Source organism: Pan paniscus, chromosome 19, assembly GCF_029289425.2.
Source record: "Pan paniscus chromosome 19, NHGRI_mPanPan1-v2.0_pri, whole genome shotgun sequence".
NCBI classification, from domain to species: Eukaryota; Metazoa; Chordata; class Mammalia; order Primates; family Hominidae; genus Pan; species Pan paniscus.
In genome coordinates, this window is record NC_073268.2 from 36,190,061 (window position 1) to 36,212,508 (window position 22,448).

The window sequence follows — 22,448 nt, forward strand, 5'->3', positions numbered from 1 at the left end:
GAGACGGAGTCTCACTTTGTCACCCAGGCTGCAGTGCAGTGGCATGATCTCTGCTCACTGCCACCTCTGCCTCCCGGGTTCAAGCAATTCTCCTGCCTCAACCTTCTGAGTAGCTGAGACTACAGGCATGCACCACCATGCCCTGCTAATTTTTGTATTTTTCAGTAGAGACAGGGTTTCACCATATTGGACAGGCTTGTCTCAAACTCCTGACCTCATGATCCGTCTACCTCGGCCTCCCAAAGTGCTGGGATTACAGGTGTGAGCCACCGTGCCTAGCCTATATTGTTGTTTCTAAACAAACAAACAAACAAACCTCATTACTATAGGGAATTAATCTGCAGTCTTCTTACTAGGTATTTATAATCCATGTGTGAGAACAATCTCAAAGGAAAAGAGAACTGTATCAGAAAATTTAGCGTAAGGTATTTATTTGGACAACCTTTAAATGTTTATTTTCTAAAGGTAGAACATTTATTTCTACAGATTTACCTTCAGCTTTAACAAAAAATTGGCCGTCAAAACCTGAGTCCTGTCCTCTTGCTCTCCTCCCCGGACAGCATGAACTTCACCACTTGCTCCACCTTCTCCACCAACTACCAGTCCCTGGGCACTGTCCAGGCACCCAGCTATGTGCCCGACTGGTCAGCAGTGTGGCCAGTGTCTGTACAGGCATCAGGGGCTCTGGTTCCCGGATCTCCATGTCCTGCTTCACCAGCTTCCAGGGCAGCATGGGGTCCAGGGGCCTGCCCGCAGTGATGGCTGGGGGTCTGGCAGGAATGGGAGTCATCTAGAATGAGAAGGAAACCATGCAAAGCCTCAGCGACCACCTGGCCTCCTACCTGGACAGAGTTAGGAGCCTGGAGACCAAGAACCGGAAGCTGGAGAGCCAGGAGCACCTGGAGAAGAAGGGACCCCAGGTCAGAGACTGGAGCCATGACTTCAAGACCATCGAGAACCTGAGGGCTCAGATCTTTGCAAATACTGTGGACAGTGCCCACATTGTTCTGCAGATTGACAATGCCTGTCTTGCTGGTGATGACTTTAGGGTCAAGTATGAGACAGAGCTGGCCATGTGCCAGTCTGTGGAGAGTGACATCCATGGGCTCCACAAGGTCATTGATGACACCAATGTCACTTGGCTGCAGCTGGAAGCAGAGATCAAGGCTCTCAAGGAGAAGCTGCTCTTCATGAAGAAGAACCATGAAGAGGAAGTAAAGGGCCTAGAAGCGCAGATTGCCAGCTCTGGGTTGACTGTGGAGGTAGATGCCCCCAAATCTCATGACCTTGCCAAAATCTTGGCAGACATTGGGCCCAATATGACGAGCTGGCTCCGAAGAACTTAGAGGAGCTGGGCAAGTACTGGTCTCTGCAGATTGAGGAGAGCACCGCAGTTGTCACCACGCAGTCTGCCGAGGTTGGAGCTGCTGAGATGACGCTCACGGAGCTGAGACATACAGTCCAGTCCTTGGAGATCGACCTGGACTCCATGAGCAATCTGAAGGCCAGCTTGGAGAACAGCCTGAGGGAGGTGGAGGCCTGTTACACCCTGCAGATGGAGCAGCTCAACGGGATCCTGCTGCACTTGGAATCAGAGCTGGCACAGACCCGGGCAGAGGGACAGCACTAGGCCCAGGAGTATGAGGCCCTGCTGAACATCAAGGTCAAGCTGGAGGCTGAGATCGCCACCTACCACCGCCTGCTGGAAGACAGTGAGGACTTCAATCTTTCAATCTTGGTGATGCCCTGGACAGCAGCAACTCCATGCAAACCATCCAAAAGACTACCACCTGCCGGATATTGGATGGCAAAGTGGTGTCTAAGACCAGTGATGCCAAAGTTCTGATACCTTAAGCCAGCAGAAGCAGGGGACCCTTTGGGGAGCAGGAGGCCAATAAAAAGTTCAGAGGTTAAAAAAAGGAAAAAAAAAAGAAAAAATATTGGCATTGTTATGGCATTAACAGCTATATATATGTACTTTTTTCAAAACAACATTTATAGCATAACTTGAATTTTCTATTTATTAGTATATACATTTTTCTTCTTTTGAAATGTGTATTTTCTAGTTTATTGGATATTGAAAACAATCTTTGATTTATCATTGTAATTTAAGTTCACTGTCTCTTTTCCAGCAATTATTCTTTTTTCTCTTTTGTGCAGTAGTAGAAAACAAAATCCAAGCAAGCATAGACCGGCGAGATATTCAGCTGTCTGGAAGTCTGGAGATTTTGTCCAGCAAGAAGCCCTCTAACAAAAGGCAGAATGCCAAACTGAGTGCTGACCCCTGACATGGCTGTGATACCCCAGGCCCATTAAGAGAGGCTTTTCTCCCAGCGGGGAGGTGATAGAATATTCTGAATTTTCTGTTGAAAAACTAAGACTATATGCAAAGAAAAATTCCCCCCAACGGGTGCAATTCTATCTGGATGATGCCCTCTCAAAATAAATAGCCTGTGAGGTTTGTGTCTTAGAAGACTTGTGACCCCATACCTCTTTGTGTCGTTTTGAAATTTTGCCTCCAGTTCTGTTTCTCTGACAAGACCCATGGCCACCTGCAGCCTAATGCTGCCATGAAGCTTTGTTCTGCTCTTTGGTTGCTGCTGGGTTCTTCTTGGGTTGAAAAGAAAAATCACTTCAATCAGTCCATCTATAATGAAATACTGATCTAATGTTTGATACTCCACCATGAAATTAAAATGAAACCGCCCTTGCCACCTCCACCCCCAGTGCCTGTTTCCGAAAGTTTTATGAAGCTTCATGGATGCTTTACCTCAAAGATGCCCTTGGGCTTCCTCCAGGAGAATGAAGAGGTCAGCGAACCTGCTTCCTGTCCCCTGTTCCCTGTCATGCATTCAGAATCAGAGAGCAGCAGATTCTGAAGTCAAGCTGCCAGAATCTCATGCGCTACCATCTCACCTTAACCACAGGCTACTTCTTTACTTTCAACATCATTGATCAAAATCAGACTTCATGGTGGGTGGGGGATAGTGGGGGGGTGGTGTAGGGAGAAGTAAGGAAATGCTGTCTTTTGTCAGTACAAAATCTGGCCCCCTCAGACTCTGCTGCCCTGAGTTAAATTTAATCTCTCTTTCCATCAATTCCAGTCAGGTTGAGCAGTTAAAGTATGATGTCCATCAACTGCAGACTGCTCTCAGAAACTTCCAGCACCAGTGCTATGCAAGGGAGCAGCAGGAGAGACAGCGAGAAGAGCTTCTGTCTCGAACCTTCACTGCTAACATAAGCCAGGCTTGCGGTGGGGGTCGGCCTGCACTTGACAGATTGTGGGGGCTAGAGTTCAGATCTCTGAGCGTCATCTTTTTTAGGGGGTATCTGAAAAAGATTGATGAGGAGGAAACCAACCGGAAATGACAGGGACTTTGTGCATTGCCACAGAGACTAGACCTAGACAGAATAATCTCTTTTTCTAACACAAAAACCTGAAGAGGAAGCAGTTAAATTGAAGGGGAATAGGCAGAAGTGAAAATAACCTGGTTGGACTGGTCTGAGACAGAAAGGTGGAAATTCACATGGTGGAAACGTTTTTCTGATCAGATAGAGACAGATGATTAGAATTTAGGCCATTTGTAGAGAAGGCAGCATTTCAAAGCTGCCTGCGCAGTTGCCATTGTGCCGAGTTTGTGTGTGGTTCCGGTGTCAGGTGCATTAAAATGTTTTTGTCCCTAGTCTGAGCAGCGATTCGAAGGAATTTGTTAATAGATATTTAGGGTTAGATGGACTGCTTGCCTGAGTGTGTGAAAGTGTGTTGGTTTCCACATTTGATTTCTCAGAACCCATTGTCCCCGTCCTTTAGTCTTAACCAGACCATTTCCTGAACGTGGCTGTAGAACATATTGGCCTTTTCTGTGTCATGCGTAATATATTCCACCAAGTGAAGTGTGCTTTGGCTTTTTGTGTGTTTTTTTTTTAGAGGTTTATTTTCCAGAGATGTTAACTTTCTAAGCCTGTTGTTAGAATTCACATCATTTCCCACTTTGCAGATGTTTAATCCTCAATGCTTCATCCTTGCTTTGCAATACATTTCCCCAAGTGTTTCAAAATCTGCCTATGTAGTTTTTGCTTCTCCAGAGTAAAAAATCAAGTCACAGTGGTTTTTTGTTTGTTTGTTTTTGTTTTTTGAGACAGAGTCTCGCTCTGTCACCCAGGCTGGAGTGCAATGGTGCGATCTCAGCTCACTGCAACCTCTGCCTCCTTGGTTCAAGTGATTCTCCTGCCTCAGCCTCCCTAGTAGCTGGGATTACAGGTGCCCGCCACCAGGCCCGGATAATTTTTGTATTTTTAGTAGAGACAGCATTTCCCCATGTTGGCAAGGCTGGTCTCAAGCTTCTGACCTCAGGTGATCTGCTCGCCTCGCCCTCCCAAAGTACTGGGATTACAGGCATGAGCCACCACGCCTGGCCAAGTCACAGTGTTTAACAATTCAAAAATTTAATGAACTATAAGACACACTAAAAGATGATGTTTGGATTTTAGATTGTTACAATTATGATTCAAGTCTTTTTTCTGTGAAGGATGATCACTCAGGATTATTTTGTTTCTTGCCAGCCTGGTGTGATGCTGGGCATACAGTGGGTTCTTAATAAACACTGACTTGCAAGATGAAATTTCTTCCTGGTCATTCTACCATCTGGAGCTATAATACATTTTTCTGAGAGATAATGGACCATCAGCCATACCTTTTGAGATGGGAGGGTAAGAAAGATTTGTATATAAATGGAGTTCTGTAAGTGCTTGGCAAATTACTGAGAGAAGTCTCTGAGTCTTTCAAACACTAGCATCTTTTGATGCACTGAGCATTAGCTGCATGTTTGTTGGTGTGCTCTCAGGGTTCAAACCAACACAAGAGCCTTACAGTGCCCAAGGTGGTTGGGGTAGAGCTTGGTTTTATATATTTCAGGGAGGCATGAGGCATCAATCAAATACATGAAGAAATGCAATGGTTTGGTTCAGAAAGGCGGGACAACTCAAAGTGGGGGCTTCCAGGCTACAGTTAAATTTAAATATTTTCTGGTTGACAATTGGTTGAGTTTATCCGAAGACCTGGGATCAATGGAAAGGAATGTTCAGGTTAAGATAAAGGATTGTGGAGACCATGTTTTGTTGTGCAGACGAATCTCTCAGCAGAGTTCAGGGGGAAAGTAGGTTATAAAATGTTTCTTATTGGACCTAAAAGGGTGCCTGGCTTATAGTTTATTCTCTCCTGGATCTGGAAAAAAAGGAAGGAAAACAAAGGGGAAAGGGGATTGATTCTCTATAGAATGTGGATTTTTCCCACTTGAGATTTGGCAGGGCAATTTCAAGGTATGGCAAAGAAATATATTGTGGGTTAAATATTTTTTCCTTGTGCCAGAATTAGATTGAAAAGTAAGTCATGATATATAGGGTCAAATAAAACCCATCTGGTGAGAATTTATGGTTTGTAGGGCATGACTCCCTAGACCCCTTAGGTAGGAATTTGGGCAAAATAAAGAATCAGAGCTTAGTCATCAACTGTATCCGGGCAGCCTGCCTTCAGAAGTCCAGGTGAACTCAGATGAGCAAGCTGGACTTTCTCAATTCCTTCTAGAGCCTGAAACTCAAAACCCAGAGACCCTTGAAGAGATCCAGTCCTCTTAGCTCCAGCAAGAAGCCCCAGCACAGCTTCCACAGCTCCCTGAGGAGGTAGAACCTTCTTTAACCAGCAGGAGTCCCCAGCTCTGCCTTCACAGTCCCTTGAGGGGGTCGCTCTTCTTCAACAGAGCAGGAGTGCCCAGCACAGCAGCTACCTCCCTCTGAAGAAATTGTAGCTCAGCCATCAATACATCATGAGGTAAATGTCCCATTTAAAAGTTGGAGTGAAACTCAGCACTCACACTTGCCCAATGTCAAGCCAGGAACAGGCTGCCTGTCTGCCTCCAGAGCACCCCAAGGAGGTCAACTCTTCCTCAGCCCAATTAAAGGCCCCAGCTCAGACAACAGAGTTCCCTGAGGAGATGAAACCTTCTGCAACTCAGCAAGGGACTCCAGCTGAGCCTCCAGGTCCTCCTGTGGAGGTTGAACCTTCCCCCAGTGAGCAGGAGCAGCCAGCTCAGCCTTGTGAGTTTCCTAGGGGAGTTGAACCTTCTCAGACCCAGCAGGAGGCCCCAGCTCAGCTCCAGAGTCTATGGAGGGTGCAATTCAAACTCCACTGAATCATGAGGTGACAGTTCAACTTCCAGGCGAGGATCAAGCTCATTAGAACTTGCCCAATGTTACAGTTAAACCTGCGGATGTGGATATTGCCATAACTTCAGAGTCTGCCAAGGAGACTGAATCTTCTCCATCCCAGCAGGAGGCCCCAACCCAGTCTCCAGAGGAGGTGGAAACTTCTGCAACCCAAGAGGAGGCCACAACTGATCCTCCAGGTCCTCCTGTGGAGGCTGACCCTTCCCGCAGTGAGCAGGAACAGCCAGCTTAGCCCTCTGAGTCTTCTGGGGAGGTTGAATCTTCTCCAGCCAAGAAGGAGACCCCAGCTCAGCCTCCAGAACATTATGAAGTCACAGTTTCACCTCCAGGTCACCATCAAGCTCAGCATTCCAGTTTGCCCAATGTCACTGTTAAGCCTCCAGATATGCAGCTCACCATAGCAACAGAGCCTACTGCAGAGGTGGGAACTTCTCCAGTCTACCAAGAGGGTACAGCTCAGCTCTCAGGGCCAGTTAATGATGTAGAACCTTCTGCCACCCAGCATGGGGGCCCACCCCTGCCTCCAGAGTCATTGGAAGAGGCTGGGCCTTTACCAGTTCAACAGGAGACTTCAGTTCAGTCTCCAGAACCTATTAAGGATCAGAACCCCTCTGCAGCCCAGCAGGAGGCTGAGCATCCACAGACCCCTGAGGAGGTTGAGTCTTCTCTAACCCAGCAGGAGGCCCCAGCTCAGACTCCAGAGCTCCTTAATGAAGTTGTAGCTCAATCTCCAGAGCATCATGAGGTAACAGTTTCTCCTCTAAGTCATGATCAAGTTCAGCCTCCAACATTGTACAATGTCACTGTTAAACCTGTGGATCACATGGTTACCATGACTCCAGATTTCACTAATCAGGTTGAAATTTTAACCCAACAGGGGGCCCCAGCTCAGCCCTTAGTGTCCCCTGAGAAGTTTCAACATTTGAAAGACCAGCAAGAGATTATAGTTCAGCAGCTAAATACCCCGAAAATGATGAACTTCCTCCAGTCCATCAAGAGCCCGCAACTCAGCTTCCAATCGAGCTCTCTTCAGACTTTGAAAGTTCATTGAATGATGGGATGATATTTTCACCTCTAGATCTGTCTTCAATATTCAGAAGTAATTCAACTTTGCCTAATACCACAGTTAAAAATGTGGATATGGAGCTTCCCATACCTTCAGCAGTCACTATGGAGGTTGAACCTTCTCCAGTCCAGCAAGACAACCCTCCTATTCCCACTGAGCAGGCTGACTTTTCTCTAGCCCAGCCTGATCTGCCTTCCCCACCTCTGCATTCTCCTGAAAAGATTGAACCTCCAGTCCAGTAAGAGGCCACAGCTCAGACTCCAGATCCTCCTAAGAAGGTAGAACCTTCTCCAGTCCAGCAAGAGTTCAAGCTGAGTCACCAGAGGCCCCTAAGGAGGTTGAACCATGTGCAACCCAGCAGGAAGCCTCAGGTCATCCTCCAAAGTCCACTGAAGAGGTCACTCCTCCACCGCAGCAGGAGATATCAGCTCAGCCATCACAGCCACCTAAGAAGGTCGAACCATCTCCAGTCCTACAGCAGCCCCTAACTCAGCTTTTAGAGCCAACTAAAGAGGTAGAATCCTCTCCAGTCTAGCAGGCAGGCCCTGCTCAGTCTTCAGAGCCCCCTATGGTGACAGAACCCTGTCTGACCCAGCAGATAGCCCCATCTTTGCCTCCAGAGTTCCCTCAGGAGGTTGGACCATATCTAACTCAGCAGGAGGTTCCAGCTCAGATTCCAGAGCCCTCTATGGAGGCAGAATCTTCTCCAACCCAGCAGGAGGCCACAGTTCAGGTTCCAGAGCCCCCTAAGGACATAGAACTTTCAAGCCAGCAGATGGTCCCACTTCAGCTTCCATAGCCACTTAAGGAGGTTGCAGCTCAACATCCAGCTCACTATGAGGTGACAGTTCCAACACAAGGGCAGAATCAAGCTCAGCACTCAATATTAGCCAGTTTCACAGTTCAACCTTTGGATCTGGGGCTTACCATCACTCCAGAATCCACAACAGACGTTGAACTTTCTCCAACCATGCAGGAGACCCCAACTCAGCCTCCTAAGAAAGTTGTACCCCAACTTCCAGCATATCAAGAGGTAACAGCCGCAACACCAGGTCAGGATCAAACTCAGCATTCAATGTCACCCAGCATTACAGTTCAACCTTTGCACCTGGGACTTACCATAAGTCCAGAATCCAATACAGAGGTTGAACATCCTACACCCTTGAAGAAGACTATAGTTCCTCCAAACCACCCTAAGGTGACACTTCCACATCCAGGCCATGTTCAGACTCAGCATTCAAACCTGACTCAAGCCACAGTTCAACCTTTGGATCAGGGGCTTACCATCACTCCAGAATCCACTACAGAGGTTGAACCTTCTACAGCTCTGACGACTACATTTTCTTCTCCAAAACATCCTGAGGTGAGACTTCCACCTTCAGACAAGGGTCAGACTCAACTCACAATTCAACCTTTAGATCGGGGGCTTACCATCATGCCTGAATCCACTACAAAGGTTGAACCTTCTACAGCCCTGACGACTACAGCTCCAGCTCCAAAACGCCGTAAGGTGACATTTCCACCTCCAGACAAAGGTGAGGCTCAGCATTCAAGCCTGACTCAACTCACAATTCCATCCCTTACCATAACTACAGAGCCTACTAGAGGTTAAACTGTCTCCAACCATGGAGGAGACCTCATATGCCTGATGATCTGCAGTCTGATCTTCATCTACATTTTGAACCTTACTTTTGAGGTGAAAAGCTAAGCTAGGGCCTGGTTCTGGTCCCAGTCTAGCATTGGAACCACTTCTAGCAACGTTTCTTGCTGAGTCAGCTTGTCGTACAGATCCTGGTCTACATTTTGAACCTTCCTTTTGAGGTGAAAAGTGAAAGGCAATGGAAGGGTGCTGCGGAGAAAAAGCGTCGAGAGGCAGGGCAAAGAAGGCAAAAGTTCCTTTATTAAGCTCTCGGGCGAGGTTCACTGGTCCGCAGGGGAGGGCCAGGGAAGTCGCACTGTGTTGGAGGTGCAGCACGCTTATATGGACACTAGGTGAGGTAGGGGCAGAGTCGGGGTGGGGCAAGGGTGGAGTTAGGTTTCATTCTCCTGAGTGTGACACGCCTTAGTGGGCATGCGTGCTATCCGGGATGGCAGGAACCGGGGGAAGATGAACCCGGAAATGCTGAGTCAGGGTGGCCAAGATGGTTGCCTGTCGCCATCTTGGGGCCTTCACCAGAGTCCAAACAAAAAGCTAAGCTAGGGCCTGGTTCTGGTCCCAGTCTAGCATTGGAACCACTTCTAGGAACGTTTCTTGCTGAGTCAGCTTGTCATGCAGATCCTGGTGTACATTTGGAACCTTACTTTTGAGGTGAAAAGCTAAGCTAGGGCCTGGTTCTGGTCCCAGTCTAGCATTGGAACCACTTCTAGGAACGTTTCTTGCTGAGTCAGCTTGTCATACAGATCCTGATCTACATTTTGAACCTACTTTTGAGGTGAAAAGCTAAGCTAGGGCCTGGTTCTGGTCCCAGTCTAGCATTGGAACCACTTCTAGGAACGTTTCTTGCTGAGTCAGCTTGTCATACAGATCCTGGTCTACATTTTGAACCTTACTTTTGAGGTGAAAAGTGAAAGGCAATGGAAGGGTGCCGCGGACAAAAAGGGTCGAGAGGCAGGGCAAAGAAGGCAAAGGTTCCTTTATTAAGCTCTCAGGCGAGGTTCACTGGTCCGCAGGGGAGGGCCAGGGAAGTCACATTGTGTTGGAGGTGCAGCATGCTTATATGGACACTAGGTGAGGTAGGGGCAGAGTTGGGGTGGGGCAACGGCGGAGTTAGTTAGGTTTCATTTTGATGAGTGTGACGCGCCTTAGTGGGCACACGTGCTAGCCCGGATGGCGGGAACGGGGGAGATGATGAACCCGGAAATGCTGAGTCAGGGTGGCCAAGATGGTTGCCTGTCGCCATCTTGGGGCCTTCACCGGAGTCCAAACAAAAAGCTAAGCTAGGCCCTGGTTCTGGTCCCAATCTAGCATTGGAACCACTTTTAGGAACGTTTCTTGCTGACACAGCTTGTCATACAGATCCTGATCTACATTTTGAACCTACTTTTGAGGTGAAAAGCTAAGCTAGGGCCTGGTTCTGGTCGCAGTCTAGCATTGGAACCACTTCTAGGAACGTTTCTTGCTGAGTCAGCTTGTCACAGAGATCCTGGTCTACATTTTGAACCTTACTTTTGAGGTGAAAAGCTAAGCTAGGGCCTGGTTCTGGTCCCAGTCTAGCATTGGAACCACTTCTAGGAACGCTTCTTGCTGAGTCAGCTTGTCATACAGATCCTGGTCTACATTTTGAACCTTACTTTTGAGGTGAAAAGTGAAAGGCAATGGAAGGGTGCCGCGGACAAAAAGGGTCGAGAGGCAGGGCAAAGAAGGCAAAGGTTCCTTTATTAAGCTCTGGGGCAAGGTTCACTGGTCCGCAGGGGAGGGTGAGGGAAGTCACACTGTGTTGGAGGTGCAGCACGCTTATGTGGACACTAGGTGAGGTAGGGGCGGAGTCGGGGTGGGGCAAGGGCGTAGGTAGTTAGGTTTCATTTTCCTGAGTGTGACACGCCTTAGTGGGCATGCGTGCTATCCGGGATGGCAGGAACCGGGGGAAGATGAACCTGGAAATGCTGAGTCAGGGTGGCCAAGATGGTTGCCTGTCGCCATCTTGGGGCCTTCACCGGAGTCCAAACAAAAAGCTAAGCTAGGGCCTGGTTCTGGTCCCAGTCTAGCATTGGAACCACTTCTAGGAACGTTTCTTGCTGAGTCAGCTTGTCATACCGATCCTGGTCTACGTTTTGAACCTTACTTTTGAGGTGAAAAGCTAAGCTAGGGCCTTGTTCTGGTCCCTGTCTAGCATTGGAACCACTTCTAGGAACATTTCTTGCTGAGTCAGCTTGTCATACAGATCCTGGTGTATATTTTGAACCTTATTTTGAGGTGAAATGCTGAGCTAGGGCCTGGTTCTGGTCCCAGTCTAGCATTGGAACCACTTCTAGGAACGTTTCTTGCTGAGTCAGCTTGTCATACAGATCCTGGTCTACATTTTGAACCTTACTTTTGAGGTGAAAAGTGAAAGGCAATGGAAGGGTGCCGCGGAGAAAAAGCGTCGAGAGGCAGGGCAAAGAAGGCAAAGGTTCCTTTATTAAGCTCTCAGGCGAGGTTCACTGGTCCGCAGGGGAGGGCCAGGGAAGTCCAACTGTGTTGGAGGTGCAGCACGCTTATATGGACACTAGCTGAGGTAGGGGCGGAGTTGGGGTGGGGCAAGGGCTGAGTTAATTAGGTTTTGTTTTCATGAGTGTGATGTGCCTTAGTGGGCATGCGTGCTATCCGAGATGGCGGGAATGGGGGGAAGATGAACCCGGAAATGCTGAGTCAGGGTGTCCAATATGGTTTCCTCTCGCCATCTTGGGGCCTTCACCAGAGTCCAAACAAAAAGCTAAGCTAGGGCCTGGTTCTGGTCCCAGTCTAGCATTGGAACCACTTCTAGGAACGTTTCTTGCTGAGTCAGCTTGTCATACAGATCCTGGTCTACATTTTGAACCTTACTTTTGAGGTGAAAAGTGAAAGGCAATGGAAGGGTGCCGCGGAGAAAAAGCATCGAGAGGCAGGGCAAAGAAGGCAAAAGTTCCTTTATTAAGCTCTTGGGCGAGGTTCACTGGTCCGCAGGGTAGGGCCAGGGAAGTCGCACTGTGTTGGAGGTGCAGCACGCTTATATGGACACTAGGGGAGGTAGGGGCAGAGTCGGGGTGGGGCAAGGGCGGAGTTAGTTAGGTTTCGTTTTCATGAGTGTGACGCGCCTTAGTGGGCACACGTGCTAGCGTGGATGGCGGGAACCGGGGGAAGATGAACCCGGAAATGCTGAGTCAGGGTGGCCAAGATGGTTGCCTGTCACCATCTTGGGGCCTTCACCGGAATCCAAACAAAAAGCTAGGCTAGGGCCTGGTTCTGGTCCCAGTCTAGCATTAGAACCACTTCTAGGAACGTTTCTTGCTGAGTCAGCTTGTCATATACATCCTAATCTACATTTTGAACCTACTTTTGAGGTGAAAAGCTAAACTAGGGCGTGGTTCTGGTCCCAGTCTAGCATTGGAACCACTTCTAGGAACGTTTCTTCCTGAGTCAGTCTGTCATGCAAATCCTGGTCTACATTTTGAACCTTACTTTTGAGGTGAAAAGTGAAAGGCAATGGAAGGGTGCTGCGGACAAAAAGCATCAAGAGGCAGGGCAAAGAAGGCAAAAGTTCCTTTATTAAGCTCTCGGGCGAGGTTCAGTGGTCCGCAGGGGAGGGCCAGGGAAGTCGCACTGTGTTGGAGGTGCAGCATGCTTATATGGACACTAGGTGAGGTAGGGGCAGAGTCGGGGTGGGGCAAGGGCGGAGTTAGTTAGGTTTCGTTTTCATGAGAGTGACGCACCTTAGTGCACACACGTGCTAGCCCGGATGGCGGGAACCGGGGGAAGATGAACCCGGAAATGCTGAGTCAGGGTGGCCAAGATCGTTGCCTGTGGCCATCTTGGGGCCTTCACCGGAGCCCAAACAAAAAGCTAAGCTAGGGCCTGGTTCTGGTCCCAGTCTATCATTGGAACCACTTCTAGGAACGTTTCTTGCTGAGACAGCTTGTCATACAGATCCTGATCTACATTTTGAACCTACTTTTGAGGTGAAAAGCTAAGCTGGGGCCTGGTTTTGGTCCCAGTCTAGCATTGGAACCACTTCTAGGAACGTTTCTTGCTGAGTCAGCTTGTCGTACAGATCCTGATCTACATTTTGAACCTTACTTTTGAGGTGAAAAGTGAAAGGCAATGGAAGAGTGCCTCGGACAAAAGGGGTCGAGAAACAGGGCAAAGAAGGCAAATTTCCTTTATTAAGCCCTCGGGCAAGGTTCACTTGTCCGCAGGGGAGGGCCAGGGAAGTCGCACTGTGTTGGAGTTGCAGCACGCTTATATGGACACTAGGTGATGTAGGGGTGGAGTCGGGGTGGGGCAAGGGCGGTGTTAGTTAGGTTTCGTTTTCCTGAGAGTGACGCGCCTTAGTGGGCACGCGTGCTAGCCGGGATGGCGGGAATGGGGGGAAGATGAACCCAGAAATGCTGAGTCAGGGTGGCCAAGATGGTTGCCTGTCGCCATCTTGGGGCCTTCACCGGAGTTCAAACAAAAACGTAAGCTAGGGCCTGGTTCTGCTCCCAGTCTAGCATTGGAAGCACTTCTAGGAACGTTTCTTGCTGAGTCAGCTTGTCATACAGATCCTGGTCTACATTTTGAACCTTACTTTGAGGGGAAAAGCTATGCTAGGGCCTGGTTCTGGTCCCGTTCTAGCATTGGAACCACTTCTAGGAACGTTTCTTGCTGAGTCAGCTTGTCATACAGATCCTGATCTACATTTTGAACCTACTTTTGAGGTGAAAAGCTTAGCTAGTACCTGTTTCTGGTCCCAGTCTGGCATTGGAACCACTTCTAGGAACATTTCTTCCTGAATCAGCTTGTCATGCAGAATCTGGTCTACATTTTGAACCTTACCTTTGAGGTGAAAAGTGAAACACAATGGAAGGGTGCCGCGGACAAAAAGGGTCGAGAGGCAGGGCAAAGAAGGCAAAAGTTCCTTTATGAAGCTCTTGGGCGAGGTTCACTGGTCCGCAGGGTAGGGCCAGGGAAGTCGCACTGTGTTGGATGTGCAGCTCACTTATATGGAAACTAGGTGAGGTAACGGCGGAGTCGGGGTGGGGCAAGGGCGGAGTTAGTTAGGTTTCCTTTTCCTGAGTGTGACGCGCCTTAGTGGGCACGCATGCTAGCCGGGATGGTGGGAACGGGGGGAAGATGAACCCGGAAATGCTGAGTCAGTGTGGCCAAGATGGTTGCCTGTCGCCATCTTGGGGCCTTCACCAGAGTCCAAACAAAAAGCTAAGCTAGGGCCTGGTTCTGCTCCCAGTCTAGCATTGGAACCACTTCTAGGAATGTTTCTTGCTGAGTCAGCTTGTCATACAGATCCTGGTCTACATTTTGAACCTTACTTTTGAGGTGAAAAGCTCAGCTAGGTCCCGATTCTGGTCCCAGTCTAGCATTGGAACCACTTCTAGGAATGTTTCTTGCTGAGTCAGCTTGTCATACAGATCCTGGTCTACATTTAGAACCTTGCTTTTGAGGTGAAAAGTGAAAGGCAATGGAAGAGTTCCGTAAACAAAAAGGGTCGAGAGGCAGGGCAAAGAATGCAAAAGTTCCTTTATTAAGCTCTTGGGCAAGGTTCACTGGTCCGCCGGGAAAGGCTGGGGAAGTCGCACTGTGTTGGAGGTGCAGCATGCTTATATGGACACTAGGTGAGTTAGGGGCGGATTCGGGGTGGGGCAAGGGCGGAGCTAGTTAGGTTTTATTTTCCTGAGTGTGACCCGCCTTAGCGGGCACGCGTTCTTGCCGGGATGGCGGGAACGGGGGGAAGATGAACCCGCTAATGCTGAGTCAGGGTGGCCAAGATGGTTGCCTGTCGCCATCTTGGGGCCTTCACCGGAGTCCAAACAAAAAGCTAAGCTAGGGCCTGGTTCTGGTCCCTGTCTAGCATTGGAACCACTTCTAGGAACGTTTCTTGCTGAGTCAGCTTGTTATACAGATCCTGGTCTACATTTTCAACCTACTTTTGAGGTGAAAAGCTAAGCTAGGGCCTGGTTCTGGTCCTAGTCTTGCATTGGAACCACTTCTAGGAACGTTTCTTGCTGAGTCAGCTTGTCATACAGATCCTGATGTGCAGCAGCAAATTGCTCTGGCTCCAGGGGCAGGTCTCCAGCTGAATGTGTGCCTAGGAATAGAATCAAAGCCTCATCAAAATCTCAGTCAGTTCCTGATGCAGAAGAGATGGGTGTGTCTTATCCAAGATTTCTCTGGCTCCAGGGGCAGGTCTCCAGCTGAATCTGTGCCTACAAATGCAATCAAAGTCTCATCAAAGTCTCAGTTCCTGAGGCAGAAGAGATGGGTGTGTCTTATCCAAGATTTCTCTGGCTCCAGGGGCAGGTCTCCAGCTGAATCTGTGCCTACAAATGGAATCAAAGTCTCATCAAAGTCTCAGTTCCTGAGGCAGAAGAGATGGGTGTGTCTTATCCAAGATTTCTCTGGCTCCAGGGGCAGGTCTCCAGCTGAATCTGTGCCTACGAATGCAAACAAAGTCTCATCAAAGTCTCAGTTCCTGAGGCAGAAGAGATGGGTGTGTCTTATCCAAGATTTCTCTGGCTCCAGGGGCAGGTCTCCAGCAGAATCTGTGCCTACAAATGGAATCAAAGTCTCATCAAAGTCTCAGTCAGTTCCTGAGGCAGAAGAGGTGGGTGTGTCTTATCCAAGATTTCTCTTATGGAACAAAGTTACATCAAAGCCAATTTAAAAGCCTATGTAAAAAAAATTATTATTATTGATGCAATGTATACAAATATATAGACCAATATAATAAGTTAACTATTCCTACCATGATTTGTCTTTAGTAAAATGGGAAACTGGAGAAAAACTTATGTTTCCAAATGATTATATATCTGTGTTAGATTCTAGTCTTGCCTAATTTTTTTTCAATTTGGATTACTTTCTACAGTTTGGACCAAATTCTAATTTTTTTTATTACAAGTCTCCAAAATAATTTTTAAATTTTTTTCCTTCTTTTTTCCATTTTTCCTAATTTGGAGTCACCGAAAACTAAGCTGTGCTTTCTTAAAATCCTGTGAACTGAAGCCAGACAACTTAAACTTCAGAAGAAAATAACAGCAACCTATTTACATACATAAACCACTTTCATACCTGCCTACTGATGCATAGACTTCAGAGTAATGTGGCCTATATCAAATGTTTCCCGGATTGTTCTTTTGTTTATTGTTGTTTTCTCTCTCTTCCTCCCACTATTTTCTCTTCACAGGACATGAGACTTAACAACCTGCTAAAAATGAGCTTTTGGGACCTACCCATCAAGGAATAAACTGTCCTCGCCATGAGAGATCAAATGAAACCTGAGACCAGAGACTTATTTTCTTGTAAAATGCTTTCTCCACAGGTTTTTAAAAAGAAAAGGGTGGAAATGTGAAAGGAAAATATCTGTGGTCCCCAAAATCACGAAGGAAAAGTCAAGCCGGGAACTGCTTAGGGCAAACCTGCCTCCCATTCTATTCAAAGTCACTCCTCTGCCCAATCAGATAGATGCTTATCTGATTTGCCTCCTTTGGAAAGGCTGATCAGAAACTCAAAAGAATGGAACCATTTGTGTATCAGCCATCTGTGACCTGGAAGCTTCCTCCCCACTTCAGTCTTCCTGCCTTTGCTTCAAGTTGTCCTGTCTTTCCAGATGAAGCAATGTACTTCTTAACATATATTGACTGATGTCTCATGATGTCTCCCTAAATGTATGAAACTAAGCTGTGCCTGACAACCTTGGGCATATTTTGTCAAGACTTCCCTGAGGCTGTCATTGGTGCATCCTCAACCTTGGCAAAATAAACTTTCTAAATTAACTGAGACCTGTCTCAAGTTTAGGGGGTTCACAGTGGGGTGGGCAATTCAGTCTGGGAGAGAAGGCTTTAATCCGAGTGAAGAGCCCTTTGCACTACTAGCCTGCGAGGAGGCTGAACTGTCTTCCTGCCTTGACTTAACACAGCCGTTACCATAGAAATTACAGCGCCACTCTTCAGAGGTCTACCCTGTGTGCACACATGGACAAGAGGTTTAGGTTGTTAAAGTCAGCATATTAAACAATTTCCTGAAATGCGGCTGTAACTAGAACCCAGCTGACTTCCCCGACTGCCATTCTTACCTATTTTATTGCTCATTGTCTGGCACAATCAATAGCATGTGAACGCCAAGCAGGTGCTTCATCTTATTCCAGTGCCTAGAATAGGCATATGTTGCAGATTAATGGTTTTAAATGGAAGGGATTCCAAGACTCACCTCATCCAGGGGTAGATCTACTGTTATAATCAGATTTCTGAAATCAGTGCTGACTTCCTCTCACATTTCATGGGAAGCTAGATTTCTTAAAGGTTAAAGTTTCCTTGATGGGTTTTATTTAAATTGAATTAAAATAATTATTTTACAGAGAAAAACCTCGAAACACTTTGCAACTTTGGGGTGAAAGTTAAATAAAACATGCTAGCCCCAAATTAAGTTCCCACTGAAATGAATGTTTTAAAAAAAATTCTGGCCGGGCATGGTGGCTCACTCCTGCTATCCCAGCACTTTGGGAGACTGAGGCGGGCAGATTACATGAGGTCAGGAGTTTGAGACCAGCCTGGCTAACATGATGAAACCCCGTTTCTACTAAAAATACAAAAAATTAGCTGGGTGGATATTGCGGGAACCAGCCCCCAATATTTCAACATAGGTTCTTTTCTATTTTCCCTAAGTGTCAGCCGGTCTGAGAAATAAAGGGAAAGAGTATAAAAGAGAGAAATTTTAAAGCTGGATGTCCGGGGGAGACATCACTTGTCGGCGGGTTCTGTGATGCCGCCCAAGCCACAAAACCAAGTTTTTATTATGGATTTCAAAAGGGAGGGAGTGTATGAATAGGGTGTGGGTCACAGAAATCACATGCTTCACAAGGCAATAAGATATCACAAGGCAAATGGGGCAGAGCAAGATCACAGGACCAGGGTGAAATTAAAATTGCTAATGAAGTTTCATGTCCCACTGGGCACACATTGTCATTGATAACATCTTATCAGGAGACAGCGTTTGAGAGCAGACAACTAGTCTGACTAAAATTTACTAGGCAGGAATTTCCTCATCCTAATAGGCCTGGGGGTGCTAGGGGAGACCGGGGCTTATTTCATCCCTTATCACAACTGTATAAGACAGACATTCCCAGAGCGGCCATTTTAGAGACCTCCCCCTAGGAATGCATTCTCTTTTCTCAGGGCTGTTCCTTGCTGAGAAAAAGAATTCAGCAATATTTCTCTTATTTGCTTTTGTAAGAAGAGAAATATGACTCTGTTCCGCCTGGCTCCCAGGCAGTCAGATCTAATGGTTATCTCCCTTGTTGCCTGAACATCGCTGTTATCCTGTTCTTTCTTCAAGGTACTCAGATTTCATATTGTTTAAATGCACATGCTTTACGAACAATTTATGCAGTTAACGAAACCATCACAGGGTCCTGAGGCGACAGGCATCCTCAACTTATGAAGATGACGGGATTAAGAGATTAAAGACAGGCACAGGAACAAGAGTATTGATTGGGGGAGTGATAAATGTCCATGAAGTTTTCACAATTTATGTTCAGAGACTGTAGTAAAGACAGGCGTAAGAAATTGTAAAAGTATTAATTTGGGGAACTAATAAATGTCCATGAAATCTTCACAATTTATGTTCTTCTGTCACGGCTTCAGCAGGTCCCTCCATTCGGGGGGTCCCTGACTTCCCACAACAAGCATGGTGGCAGGTGCCTGTAATCACAGGTATGGGAGGCTGAGGCAGAAGAATTGCTTGAACCCGGGAGGCAGAAGTTGCCGTGAGCCAAGATCCTGCCATTGCACTCCAGCTTTGACAACAAGAGTGAAACTCCATCTCAAAAAAAAAAGTCCATATGCAGTAAATAATGACTTTTTTCTTTTAGAGATTTAGAAACTTAATCCCTATTTAAGAGCTTTCATATACAGTCATGCATTGCTTGCCATATGAGGAGGAGCTTGAGAAATGTGTCATTAGGTGATGTCACCTTGTGCTAACATCATAGCGTATACTTACACAAACCCAGGTGGTATAGCCCACAGCACACCTAGGCTATGTGGTATGGCCTACGGCTCCTAGGCTACGAACCTGTACTATATGTTACTGCTGTTGGGTTTTGAAGGGAAGGTGAGGGCTAAAGAAAGACACAGAAAGAGGGCAGCTTAACAGCAAATGCAGGCTTTACATCCAGCATAAAACCTACAGAAGACCAGCCTAATGCCAGAGCCTACACTGCTTACAGGCTGGGGCAATTTATAGGTATGGGTGGGAATGGTCTGGGCAGTATGGCTTGCTACCTGGCAGGATATTGATGAGATATTCGTTCCCACGATGTGGCTGTTCTGGCCCTTGTTCCAGCAGGATGTCATCATGGTGTTCCTTGGATCTTTGTCCAGCAAGACATGATAGGGATATTTCTTTAGTTGGGCCTTTGTCCACCTTGTGGTCAGGTGGTTAGGCAAGATGTTTCTCACAGCACAAACCCCTGTGAAATGTTTCACTTTGACCAAGATCTGCAAAATAGCAGGGAGCTTACAACATGGTGCAGTTTGGACTAACATTCTTGCCTTTTACTTTAAAAGGAAGAGGGGCATTGTTGACTGTCTGGCTGCTTCTTGCTGAATAGGGCGCTGTACTCAGGTTTGTGTTTTGAAGCAGTGGGTATTTGACTTCACAATTGTTTTCTTTCTTTTTTTTTTTTTTTTTTTTTTTAGATGGAGTCTTGCCCTTGTTGCCCAGGCTGGAGTGTAATGACACAATCTCAGCTCACTGCAACATCCACCTCCTGGGTTCAAGCAATTCTCCAGCCTCCAGCCTGTAGGCACCTACCACCATGCCTGGCAAATTTTTGTATTTTTAGTAGAGACAGGGTTTCACCATGTTGGCCAGGCTGGTCTTGAACTCCTGACCTCAGGTGATCTGCCCACCTTGGCCTCCCAAAGTGCTGGGATTACAGGCGTGAGCCAGCACACCCTACCCAGAGCTGTTTTCCTTGAGGCACTGATATTGGACTTGGCAGAAGAGAATGATGGTATTAATGTGTTTCTGGGTGGTTGCCTGGACAAGGGAGTTCAGCCTTTGGAAGAGAAAGTGGGATAGGAAGGTGAGTACACATGGGCCAATTGTTAGTATTATGAGGAGGAAAATTTGGGGTCCTAAGAAAGGGCCAACCAGCTATCCTGGTGCTGAGTGTAGCAGAGATGTTTTGCCCCTGCTAAAGAGAATGAAGTGTACAGCCCGCCTGGTGTGTGTGGAGAAGGAGGAAACAGGGACTACTAAAGGAACCTGAATAGTTTGGTTGTTAGGCAAAATGTTAATGTTTGGAGATTGAAACACCAGGGTGCATGTTCCTGGCCAATTGGCCAGTAGGCAGGGATAAGAGTTTGTACTGCAAAGGAAGAAGATCACAGGTGCACACCACCACGCCCGGTTAATTATTACATTTTTTTTGTAGAGACGAGGTTCCCTAAGCCCCCCAAGGGCAGCCTAGGGAATTCTGGCACTCTCCAGATGTCAGAGGTCATAATCAAGGATGACGCCTTTAGTTAGACAAACCAACTTTGTGCCTTCACTCCACACTATAGGGGAGTCCCAGACAAGAACACAGCTTGGGCTGGGCACAGTGGCTCACACCTGTAATCCCAGCACTTTGGGAGGCCGAGGTGGGCAGATCACTTGAGGTCAGGAGTTTGAGACCAGCCTGGCCAACAAAGTGAAACCCCATCTCTACTAAAAATACAAAAATCAGCTGGGCATGGTGGCAGGGACCTGTAGTCCTAGCTACTTGGGAGGCTGAGGCAGGAGAATTGCTTGAACCTGGGAAGCGGAAGTTGCAGTGAGCTGAGGTCACGCCACTGCACTCCAGCCTGGACCACACACAGCAAGACTCTGTCTCAAAAATAATAATAATAATAATAATTAATAATAATATGCAGCCACAAAAAAGAATGAGTTCATGTCCTTTGCAGGGACATGGATGAAGCTGGAAACCATCATTCTCAGCAAACTAACACTGGAACAGAAAACCAAACACCACATGTTCTCATAAGTGGGAGTTGAACAATGAGAACACAAGGACACAGGGAGGGTAACATCACACACTGGGGCTTGTCGGGAGGTGGGGGACAAGGGGAGGGAGAGCAGTAGGACAAATACCTAATGCATGCAGCTTAGCTTAAAACCTAGCTCACGGGTTGATGGGTGCAGCAAACCATCATGGCACATGTGTACCTATATAACAAACCTGCATGTTCTGCACATGTATCCCAGAACTTAAGTAAAATAATAATAATGTGTTATATATCATATGTCATATGATATATAATGTAGCTATAATGATAATAATAGCTATTAAAATGGCATTTGAGGCAGGTCTTGAAAGATATGCAGCCTCATTGGCCAAAATTTCCATCACTCCCTGCTTGTTCTCCCCTCTGTCAGTCAATCAGCTGCTACCAGGGAGGTCTAGTTTCTGAAACACGGGAACTGTGTGAGCAGAAGGGTGAGGAGGAGGGCGTTTGAAGGCGAGGTAGCTCTGCAGCCCCCAAGCTGCCCTCCACACTGGAAACCAGTCAAGGCGTGGCCTCCTCAGCTGGGCTTGACATCCTGTTCTGCTCTGGACCTGCCAAGGGTCAAGCTCTGAGGGTTTCCTGCCAGGCTGCAGGGAGGGGTTTGGGTGTAGAACTGGTGGACTGGAAATGTACCGATTTGCCCCCAGATTAATGATTAACAGGTTACTACCCTCACCGTGTCTGGGAGAGGAGCCCACCTCCAGGCTGGGCCAGGGGGAGCCCAATAGCACCTACCTCTGCTTGGGGGTTTCGGAGATATGCTCCATGATGGGACTGGAATCTACGGGTGATTTCTGAGGGTACCTGGGGCCTGGCCAGGCTGCATAACCTCTGGTGAGGCTTCTGACTTCTGGGGCATACAGAGAGGGTGTGGCATCCAGCCAGACGTCCTGGCTAAGGCAGGTGGCTTCAAACAGGAGAGCTGTGCCCTTGGCTCAGAGGGATGTGGGCCTCTCTAACCACTCCTGGCTTGACCACAGGACTTGCCTTGGCCAGTGGCACCTGAGCAACAGTGGCAAGTGCCACATCCAAGCAGGAGCTCTAAGAGCTATCCCCTGCTTCCACCTTTGCTTTGCTCTTTTTTTTTTTGGATACAGGGTCTCACTTTGTTGCTCAGGCTGGAGTGCAGTGACGCGATCTCAGCTCACTGTAGCCTCTGCCTCTCAGGCTCAAGCTATCCTCCCATCTCAGCCTCCCAAGTAGCTGGGACTACAGGCTTGTGCCATCATGCACTGCTAATTTTTGTATTTTTAGTAGAGATGGGATTTCATTATGTCACCCAGGATGGTCTCAAACTTCTGGACTCAAGAAATTCACCTGCCTTGGCCACCCAAAGTGCTGGGATTACAGGCGTGATCCACCACACCCAACCCACTTTTGCTCTTTTACTATGGCTATGAGGTCAGGATGCCCCAGAATGGGGTTACTTCTTTTGGTGGGG

The 22,448-nt window shown here is 47.5% G+C and overlaps 2 pseudogenes; both read left to right on the plus strand.

Annotated features, from left to right (window-relative positions):
- Positions 1–18,569, plus strand: part of LOC100973849 (keratin, type I cytoskeletal 18-like) — a 57,223-nt pseudogene extending 38,654 nt beyond the window's left edge.
- Positions 7,832–8,900, plus strand: LOC134729509 (leucine-rich repeat-containing protein 37A3-like; annotated as a pseudogene).
- Positions 18,570–22,448: the final 3,879 nt, after the last annotated feature.